The sequence below is a fragment of the Monodelphis domestica genome, chromosome 6 (genome assembly GCF_027887165.1).
Source record: "Monodelphis domestica isolate mMonDom1 chromosome 6, mMonDom1.pri, whole genome shotgun sequence".
In the NCBI taxonomy this organism is placed as follows: domain Eukaryota; kingdom Metazoa; phylum Chordata; class Mammalia; order Didelphimorphia; family Didelphidae; genus Monodelphis; species Monodelphis domestica.
The window spans coordinates 22,320,224-22,331,285 of NC_077232.1; the positions used below are offsets into that span (position 1 = coordinate 22,320,224).

The window sequence follows — 11,062 nt, forward strand, 5'->3', positions numbered from 1 at the left end:
GTTATTTTAATATATAATTTATTTTAAAGAATTAATTTAATTATTTTAATAAAATATTTTAATTTTTTAAATCAATTAATATTTATTTCAGTTTAACATAAAATATAAAAACAAAAATCATTATCAATACAATTATTAGGAAAATTTTTCTGGTAAAAGAGATTATTGGAACCATACTGTACATTACACATGGACAAAAATAAATAAATAAATATATATATATACATATATATATAATTTTTATCTATTAAATCTGTTCTTAATTTTTATCTCATTTACATGTAAAAATAATTTTAACCTGAATTTTATAATTTAATTTGAACTACAGTCTCCTTTTCCCTCTTTTCCTCCTTCCCTTGATCTTCCTGAGATGGTAACTAATCTGAGAGAGCTATTACTTGTGTATTAATGGGTTTTTTCCCCCCATATTAGTCATAGTTCAAGAAAATTTGAATAAAAATTTAGATAAGAAATATGCATTCAAATTCAATTGATTCTTTCTCTAGAGGTTGATATCATTTTTCATTGATTTTTAGGGATTTCCTTGGATCACTGTAGAACTAAGTGTAAGGAACTTATTCACCATTGTTCACCATATAAGACTTCTCTTACTGTGTACAATTCCCTATGACTTCTGATTACTTCATTCTATATCACTTAATGTAGGTCTTTCCATATTTTTCTTTTTTTTTTCCTAAAATCATCTTCATTTCTCATACCTCAATTATATAGTATTCTATTATAATCATGATGTTTTTTGGGATAAAGACCTAGTAGTATTATTGCTTGAACAAAGCAAAAAATGTTAGCCCCAAATTGATTTGCATGAAGCTTAATTCAGTTTACAACTCCAACATGACTTCATTTATGTCCCAATTTTCCCACAACTCCTCCATCCTGTGTTATTTTCCTTTGTTGTTATATAGATGTTATTGGTTTAACTTTATGGATTCCATTAAGGTTTTTTTGTTTAACACTTTATGCTTCTCCTGAGTGTTGAATCTGATCATTGGATTTCCTTTTTAGTTGTGGTCATTTTATCAAGAATGTCTGGAATTCTTCTTATTTCATTAAATATTTATTTCCTTCTTGTAGAGCCAAGATGGCAAACCTATGGCTTACATATCAGAGGTGGCATGCAGAGTCCTCTCTGTGGGCATACCCACCATCAGAGCAACACAGAATTTGTTACTAGAAAACCAAAAGAAGGCAGGACCAGGCTGATCCCCTCTTCCTCTCTATGTATGCCTAAGGACCACACTTCCCCTCTGCCCAGAAGTCTGAAGGGAGTGGTTCTTTCCTTTCCTGTCTAAGGCAAGAAGGGGGTAGTATGACACTTGGTTTGTGCAAATGGTCTCTAAAAGTTTTGACATTAATGCCCTAGAGTATTAAGCTAAGTTTCACTGTATAGAGAGTTTTTCATTGTAGGCCTTCATTAGTTGCTTTATAGCACATCATATTCCATGCTAAATGATCATATTATATGGAAGCTGCTAGATCCTATGCAATCCTAGTTGTGGTTCCACAATATGTGATTTTTTCCCCCTGGCTACTTGTAATATTTTCTCCTTGGCCTCAGAGCACTGGAATTTAGTTATAATAGTCCATGAATTAAAAAATTTGGGATTATCTTTAAGAAGTAATGAGTGGGTTATTTCAATTTCTAATTTTTGCTTAAAAATATCAGGGCAGTTTTGTTTTCCCTGATAGTTCCTTTCACAATATATTGTCCACATTCTCTCTCTCTCTCTCTCTCTCTCTCTCTCTCTCTCTCTCTCTCTCTCTCTCTCTCTCTCTCTCTCTCTCTCTCTTTCTCTCTTTGTCATGATTTTCAGGCAATACAAAGATTCTTGGATTTCCTTTTCTGGTACTATTTTCCTGGAAAGTTGTTTTCCAATAATAAATTACACATTTTCTTCTATTTTTTTCATTATTTTGAATGTATTTTATTGTTTCATGATCTCTCATGTAATAGTTAAAATTAGTTTCTGTGCTGAGTATTATATTTTTATGAGGTTTATTAAGGATTAAGAAATAAAGAAAATACAAAAAGAGAAAGCAGGTTCCTAGGAGGGCTGAAAGGCACATTCAATTTCATTTACTACAGTGTGAGAGACATGAGTGCTTGGAAGCAGAAGCAGGGAGAGAGCAGGAGGGGCCATACAGTCTGTATAAATACCACTTTTGCTCTGGCCCAGGTGAGGATCTCTGTTGGGATTATAGGGAACTCTGGGAGCTATCAAGGACTTCTGGGAATTGAAGTCTGGGGTACAAATCTCCTTTTTTATACTCATGAAGTCATGAGCTTCAATGGTCTAATTAAATTTTAGGGACTCATTTTCTCCTTTGAGACTTGCCATTTCTCTATTTGGGAGTTATCTTTTTGTTTCAGATATTATATTTCCTCTTTTAGAGAATGTTCTCTTCAATTAGTTTTTGTTCTAAGCTGTAGATTTTTGCAATCTTTTTTTTCTAATTTTACTTTTAAGTTTCTTATTTTTTGTTTTACTTTTCTTTATTGAAAATCTTCTAGGGATTCATTTTGTGCTTGAAAACTTTGCAGGTTTTTTGTAAGGCTTCACATATTTTTATTTTAATGTTGTTCTGGTCTGAGTTTTTATTTTGATCCACTCTTTTGGTTAAATATTTTTCTACCATCAGGCATTTTTTAAATATATTTTGCTCATTTGGAGATATCTCTTCCCTTGATTTTGTCTATTTGCTGAAGCTTAGCTCCATTCTTGTCATGAAGTAAATATAAGCCTGTACTTCTACTGTTTCTGTAATTGACTCAGCTATCTGTAAGTGTTTAAATGTAGGATTCATGGTAAATATGAGAATTCTAAACCAATAGTGTGGTCACTGATTTTAAAGTAATATAACTTAAGTCAAAATGACTTTTAGCAGTTTTATTTATAAAGAGGTAAAATGAGTCCAAGTGGAAAAATGTAAGAAGAAGGTAGGGAGTTGTCTAGCCTACCACCCTAAGTGATGCTCCTGTGTCTGGCTCAGCCCTAGAAGGGCTCAGTAATCTTCAGCCAGAGGGCCTGGGGGTATCTTAAGTCAGAGTTCCACCAATGCAGCCTCCTCCAAAGCCAAGGCACGAATCTGCAGAACCAGTCTCTCCAAACACCAGGTAGGGAATCTCTGAAACCGATCTCTCCAGAAGTCAGGAAAGGAAGGCCAGCTACTCACCTAGAAAGGCAATTCAAAATCCAAGGAAAGAGTCTTCTCCTCCAGTCTGGCCAACCTACATAGAGTGAATGACTGAATCCTCAAGCTGAACTTTTCAAAGCAGTTTTCTTGATGTCACTTCTTGTTGCTTCCCCACTTTATTTGCGTAGAACTGCCTGAGCTGGGGGTGGGGGGGAGGGCAGGACCTTTGGAGCTTTGGAGGTGTGAGCTTACTCTAGTAAGAGACTCATGAACTCTCTCACTTAATGATTAGTAGGGGTACTTTAAGGTCTTGATTTGGTTAGCTAAAAATAAGCAAGGGGAGAGTTAATCCTATCTTCACATGTCTCAGTCTCACAAGGAACCTTCTGCAGAGATAGACTGGCCTGTTGTATTCAGGTCAACTGGTTGAATTTATAGTTGATCTAATCCCACTAAGACTTGACATTATTAGGCTGAGTTCCTCCCACTGCTGCCTGTATTTGGTCAAGCTCAATCTCTATTTAAGCTGGGCTATTTTGGATATTTTCTTCCTTCTCTTGCTTTTTCCTAAATCATGTTGGATTTTCCTCTTATCTTGCTGAAGCTGGACCAAAAAGGCTATACTTTTTTTTCATTCTGCTTTAGCTATATTGTGTCTGTGCTTTGCTAATCCTTGTACAGTGTTCTTTCCTCATACCCCAGTGTGATGAGTCATCCTTACTTTCTCTTCCAGTTTTTGTTTTGGACTTGATCACTGCTTCACTCCTTTTTTTGTAGGTTCTACTGCCCCGTTATTTATTTTGAATTGTTTTTATCCTTCTATGTTTTTTTGGAAGGTGGTTATCAGGCTTTTTACTTTGTGATTTTGGCCTAATCTCTTCAGTAGTATACAAATCATTACTGAGGTCATTGGACTAAGCAGCAGCAAGCTGCTGCCTAATGATGAAAGTCTTAACAGCATTTTTCAGTGCCTAGATTTAAAAACAAAAAAAAAAGCCACTGAAAATCTCCGTTAAGGAAAGGCATTTCAGAGATCTCAAAACCACCAGGCCTTTATTTATAACAGCATAATTCCTAAGTGATTTCCATAAATGCTGGAACAATATACAATACCATTCACATTGCATTAGTATCTCTATATTTCTGCCTTCCCTTTAGCATTTGTCATTTTCCTTTTCTGTTATATTTGCCAATCTGAGAAATGTAAGATGTTACCACAAGTGTTATCTGAATTTTAATTTCTCTAATAAATTTGGAGCATTTTAAAAGTCATTAGTAATACCTTTTTTTTTCTTCTGGAAATTGCTTATTCATATTCTTTATCAGGTGGGGAATATCTCTTATTTCATGAAAGTTGACTCACTTCACTTTTATTTTTTTTTAAATGAGACCTTAATCAGATGAATTTGCTATAATTCTCCTCATATTATTATAATTACTTTGGTTTTGGTGCATTGATTTTGTTTGAATAAAACATTTAATTTCTCTAAGTCAAAAAGTCTTTTTGTCTCCTATGATTTTTACTTTTGTCAAATATTGATTTATCTATAGATCTATTAGGATCTTTTCAATATAGTCCTTCAATTTACTTAAGATATTATTCTTTATGCCAAAACAATGTTTGATATATTTTTTTACAATGAGAGACTTTGTTCTATGCCTTTTTTTCCAGGATAGAGTTCATTTTTATCAGATTATTTTATTAGTGAGTTATTATATCAAATTTGGATATTTAGACTTTGAAATAGTAGATTACTCTAGTTATTCATGACTATATTTTATGTGTCATAGGTCACACCGATTAGCACTCATTTTTTTTACTAATAGGACATTTTTAAGAGGTTTAGAATTTTCCAATATATATTCATAATCTCCATCTTTATTGACTTTTTCTACAGATAAATTGTGCAATTTATTTTTTATCTTCATAATTCATTACTAGTTTGATGATGTCACTGAATAACTAAATTACAGTAGGTTAATTTTTATTATATTGGCTCATACTCCCCATTGGAAATTTATATTTATATTGTGGTTTAGATATTTATTTTTATGAAAGCTTCAATTTTAATAATATTAATATAACACAATTATTATTTGATGATTTAGCAAATCTAAAACAAAATATTTTCAAAGGAAGTACAATCTTAATTCCATAGGCAGTCCACTGGATTTTGGAGACAGTTCTAAATTTTGACTTTATCAGTTTCACTTTGTGGAAATGTCCAGATTGGCTGAGTGAGAAAGAGAAGAGGTAAGTTCAGTCTAGCCTCAAAATATAATTAAGATGAGGAGGCAACAAAATTAGTAGCTCTCAACTATGGTATCTTGGAGGAATATGTATGATTCACAAAGTCTTGTTAACCATTCCATGTCTTTCTTCTAATCCACAATGTGGTCATACAGAACTTGACATGCATCCTGTTGTAGTTTTCTTACAGATCTAAGCCCATCATATTAATCAAGTCAATACTCCCTAACCAACTCATATTTTTTGATAAAAAATATCTTTTTTATTATATAAAGAATTTTTCCCCTCAGATGAATTGTAGTCTCCCATCCTTAGGCATGTATTCATTCTTCCCAATACAAAGTAAGCTTCTTGAGGACAAAATTGTTTTTCTATGATCCTTGAATCCCTAACACCTAGGCCCTTGCCTAGCATATTGCAGTTGATTTATAAATGGAGATTAAATAAAGCTGAATTTTTAAAATTTACCAAGAAGAAGGGGACAACTAGATAGTTCTCTGGGTAGACTGTTGGTTCTGTAGTCATACAGATGAATATCCATTAATTCAAATCTGGCCCCAGACACTTGTAAACTTTGTTGACTTGAGCAAGTCAGTTCATCCTCTCATCCTCACTTTCCTGATCTATAAAATGAGTTAAAGAAGTAAATGACAAATCAGTCCCGTATCTTTTCATTCATTCAAATTGATTTTTGAGTTTCACATTTATTCCCTTATCTGGTTTCCTTTTTGTCAAAACAACTTGAATATAGTAATTCCTAAGCAACCTTCTTAGTACCTTAATTCCAACTTAGAAACACAAACAGAGAGTTTTGGTTTCTATTTGTCTCATTGTAGATTCCAAGATTTTCCAATAAGATATTCATTTCTTATGCCTTTTGTAATAGAATTGGATGCTGGTGTGTCAATTGTAATAACTAGATACTCTGGAGAGACTAGAGAAATAATAGGAGAAACCTGAGGGTGCCTAGTTGTAATGGAGAGAGATATACTAGAGGAATACTTGAGGGTGTCTATCAATTCCCTAGATGACTAATTGAAAAATATTTTTCCTACCCTCCTCCTCCTTCAAAAAGGATAAATGCTACAAAAAGGATAAATTTCTTAATAGTAGGAGTTATCCAAATGTTTGCTGTGGAAGACAGTTTGACCCACACATTCATTGTGTTTCCTTTCATAAACTAGAAGGCAGTCCCTTAATGGGAAGAAATATTTGCTTTTTAAAATTTATCTGTGGATCCCAAATGCCTACCACTGTACTTGCTTCCACAATTTCCTAAACTTAGGTTATTTGTTTTTCTCATGTGAGAAAACTTGAACCAAAGTTATGATTTGTACTGCTGTAGCATATAATGAGGTTTAGATATTTTAGAGGTATCCTCTAATATGTTCTTTCTAATAATGATCCAGTAAATCTGGATTAACTTGAGGTTGGCAAATAAAAAATCAATCAAACCAAAAAAGTTTCTCTCAGATTGCCTATTAGTCGAAATATTTTTTTTCCTCTAAAGTAGAAAGGAGATTCAGGGAGAAGTTGATAAAGAAAACTAAAAGAAATGTACTTATTTCTAATGATGTAATGGAATTTTTCTCTACCTATATGCATTAAATAGAATGCCTATATCATTTTATAAAGAGTCTTTTCAAGGTACTTTTCACCTCTTTCTTCCTCAAGCTGTAGATCAATGGGTTGAGCATGGGGATGACCAGGGTATAAAATACAGAGACTACCTGGTTTGTGTCAAAGGAACGGTTAGATTGTGGCTGTAGGAACATAAAGGAAAGTGTTCCATAAAACACAACCACCACTGCAAGATGAGAGCCACAGATAGAAAAGGCTGTATTCCTGCCCTCAGAAGAGTTCATCCTGAAGATGTCTACAGGAATAAGCATATAAGAGACAATGATAATCAAGAGGGAAGGAATCAAATTCAGTATGCCAAATGTCATGATGATTAATTCTATCTCACTTGTGTCAGAGCACATAATCGACAAAAGAGGGAGGCTGTCACAATAGAAATTCCTTAATAAGTTTGATTTACAGAAAGATGATTAAAAAATCTTTATTGTGAACAGTAGGGATGCCATGATACTATAGAAGTATGAGGCAGCCATCAGGATACAACATACTCTGACATGATGACCAGGTAGAGGAGGGATTTACAGATAGCCACATAATGGTCAGAGTCCATAGCTGACAAGATAAAAAATTCAATGTTGATAAATGTTGCAAAAAAAAAAAACTAATTGTATTGCACATTCATAAAAGGAAATTATGTTTTTCTCCTCTATGAAACTAACCAGCATTTTTGGACCAATAGCCGTGGAATATCCCAGATCAACAAATGCCTGATGCCTGAGAAAAAAAGTACATTGGGGTTTGGAGGTGGGAATCAGAGCTAGTTAAGATGATCAGACTGAAGTTCCCCAGAACTATGGCCATGTAGTTGAGTAAAAAGAGAACAAAGAGGGGTTCCTTCAGCTCAGGACGATTTGTGATGCCCATGAGAATGAATTCAGTCACCTGATTCTCAGTGGTTCCATTCAACTTGAACATTTCTTTTATTCAACATAAAAATAAAAGGAGTAAATAAATAAATTAAATATATATGAAAATACATATATATATATATATATATATATATATATATATATATATATATATATGAAAATAAAAGGAGTATTCACTTCTGTAGGTAATTTTTTGGATTAACAATTAGGCAGTTAGTGGGTAGAAATATGTAAGATGAGTGGGAAGTTTCCTTCCAATCACACTGGACTCAATTTAAATCATATCACATTATATCATAGCACACCAAATCATATCTCAGCACATCATATCGTAGTAGAAAAATTTCAATATAAGTTTTCCACCACAAAAGGGAAATTGGTTTTATTTTATGAAATAAAAAATAAATTATGAAACTATCCTCATAGAACAGTACCTCATGAAAAAAGCACCTTAGCTACTTTCTATCTCTTTAAACTTGTGCAAGCCTCTTAAGCCTGTCTGTACCAGTTTTCTGATGTGTAAAATGAGATTGAGAAGAAAATGCAAAACACAACAGTATCTTTACCCAGGAAATGCCAATAGAGTCACAAAGATATGGACATGAATGAAAATAACTGAACAATAGAAACACCAAGAAGGAGATGACATACATAACCTAGAACCATATTAGAATAATGTTGATGTTCAAACATTTTCAATTATGCCTGACATTTTGTGTCCTGATATGCAATTTTCTTGGCAATGGTAGTAAAGTGGTTTGCTATTTACTTTTATAATTTAGTTGCTAGCTGAAGTACTGATGCAAAGAAGGCTAAATGATCTTCCTACAATCAAAACTGTCTGAAGCCAGATTTGAACTCACAAACACGAGTCTTCCTTATTCTGGGTCCATTACTATAGCTACTGAGCAACCTAACAGTCTCTATTTAAATGTACAAGGAAAGACATGAAAAAAGTAGAAAAGTGGATTGAAGGTTCCAGGATGTGACATAAAAGTAAATGTTAAAATTTTGTGTCTTAATATATATTCCCCAAATGTCAGTGATCATAAAAAAGTATTTTTGCTCTTGATTATTTATTAAACTCAAATTACTAAAATAAAAAACATTAATAATTTTCTTAGTTCCTTTAGCTGAATATTTTTTGAGTGGTAGAAAACAGGCAATGTATTCTGCTATGTACTGAAACAATATTTCCCAGGTGTTTCATTAGAACCTTCAGCAAAACATAATTTCATGTACTATCTAATAACATTGAAAATTATTGAGTTTTTTTTTATTCTTACCTTCCATCTTAGAATCAATATTGTCTGATTTGTTCTTTAAATAACCTGTTTTGGAGAATCATATTGTCATATAATCATATTATTTAATTTTCCATTAATTTTTGATTTGCCTCTCCATGTACCCTTACTAATTATTATTTTATTGTATTATGATCTTAAAAGGTTGCATGTATTTTTCTGCTCTTTTGCACTTGTGTGCAATGTTTTTGTGCCCTAGAGCATGGTAAATCCTTTTGAATGTACCATATGCTATTAAGAAGAAGGTGTTCCTTTTTGTCCCTATTTATTTTTCTCCACATATCTGTTAACTCTATTTTTTCTAAAATTTCATTCACATCTCTTCTTACCTCTTTTTTATTCAATTATTGGTGTGATGTATCTCGATCTGATAGAGGAAGATTCAAGTCTCCTACTAGTGTAGTTTTCTATTTATTTCCCCTTTAAGCTCCACTAGTTTCTCCTTTAGAAATTTGGATGCTATGCCATTTGGGGAATACATGTTGAGTACTGATATTTCCTCATTGCCTATACTGGCTTTTATTAGGATGTAATTAACTTCTGTGAAGATTAAATTAATGCTTCCCTGATTGTGAGGATTAAATTACCCTGCTCATTTTTATATTTAATCAACATAAGTATAAAAATCCCACTCACAATTGATTGGGAGAGATTTGTGACCCACGTATGTGATAGTGGGTAACAAAACGGAATTTAATGGTTTCCACCTGGGCATTCCTAAGCAAAGCTTGTAAAGGGTGAAAAGGGGATTATTTTTTAAAGGATTGGACTTGAATATTTATGAGTTTGGTTACCAGGAATTTAATTAATTGTAAGTTTTTATGTATAATTTATTTTCAAAATATAGAAAGAGTGAAGCAAGAAATCAGAGAGAGAATAAGGTAAGATATCTAGCCTGAGCACTATGTCATTTACTCCCAGCCCCTCTAAGCAGGGAGAATTAGTTTCAGTCAGCCTCGCAAAGCTAAGGACCCAGGAAGTCTCTTCAGAAAATCCAGCAGTTAAGAGTCAGCATTTCACTCACCAAGTGTCAGTCCAATCAGCAGATTCTTCTGCCCCTCTTCACCACACTCAACTTGAAAGCATGAAGAATTGAATTTCAGATAAAGTGGAAATCCAAGTTGAACTCTGCTCCAAGAAACCCAACTCTGTGTACCACTCTCTCTTTTAAAGACATTTTCTCTTGCTTCACTTCCCCTAATTCTATGTCTACCAATCACATGTGATACTCTGCTTTAATATTTTCAGTAAGACAGTCAATTCTGATTCATTATCCACTATTACACACGTGTCACAGACCTTCCACTTCATCATTAAGTGGGATATTTGTACTTTTGATTATTAGATCTAAATGGGCAGATCTTCATACTTTTAAGTATCATGTTTGCACATTTTGTGATTGAATCTAAAAATAGGCAGGTGTCCATACTTAACTTTTAAGTAGGTTGTTTACACTTATTGGGTTTAAAATCTAAAAATAGACATGTTAACAATTGAAATCTTCACATTCAGGGAAGAGTTAAGTACCTAAATTGTTGCAATCAGGGGAGAGCAAAATCCATTCTTCACAGCTTTAGCTGTAATTGGTAGATGTAAAAGTGGAGGAAGGCACAGGATGTGATGTAAAAGAAGTGTCTTTAAAAAGGAGTTAAAACTTCCTGTGGGGAGTTCTCTCATCCTTCTGGTTTTTGATATTCCAGTTAGAGGCTGGTGAAGAATCTGCTTATAGGACCTGAGATCTTGAATTTGGTGTAACTTTTATTAAGTCTCTCCCTTTGGACTGATACATGGTAAGTGAAAAAGTCTGACTCTTTTCTAAGCTATATTTGACTAATGGTAAC

The 11,062-nt window shown here is 33.2% G+C and overlaps 1 pseudogene; it reads right to left on the reverse strand.

The window, feature by feature from the left end:
* Positions 1-7,029: 7,029 nt before the first annotated feature.
* Positions 7,030-7,963, reverse strand: LOC100023454 (olfactory receptor 8K3-like; annotated as a pseudogene).
* Between the last annotated feature and the right edge of the window lie 3,099 nt (positions 7,964-11,062).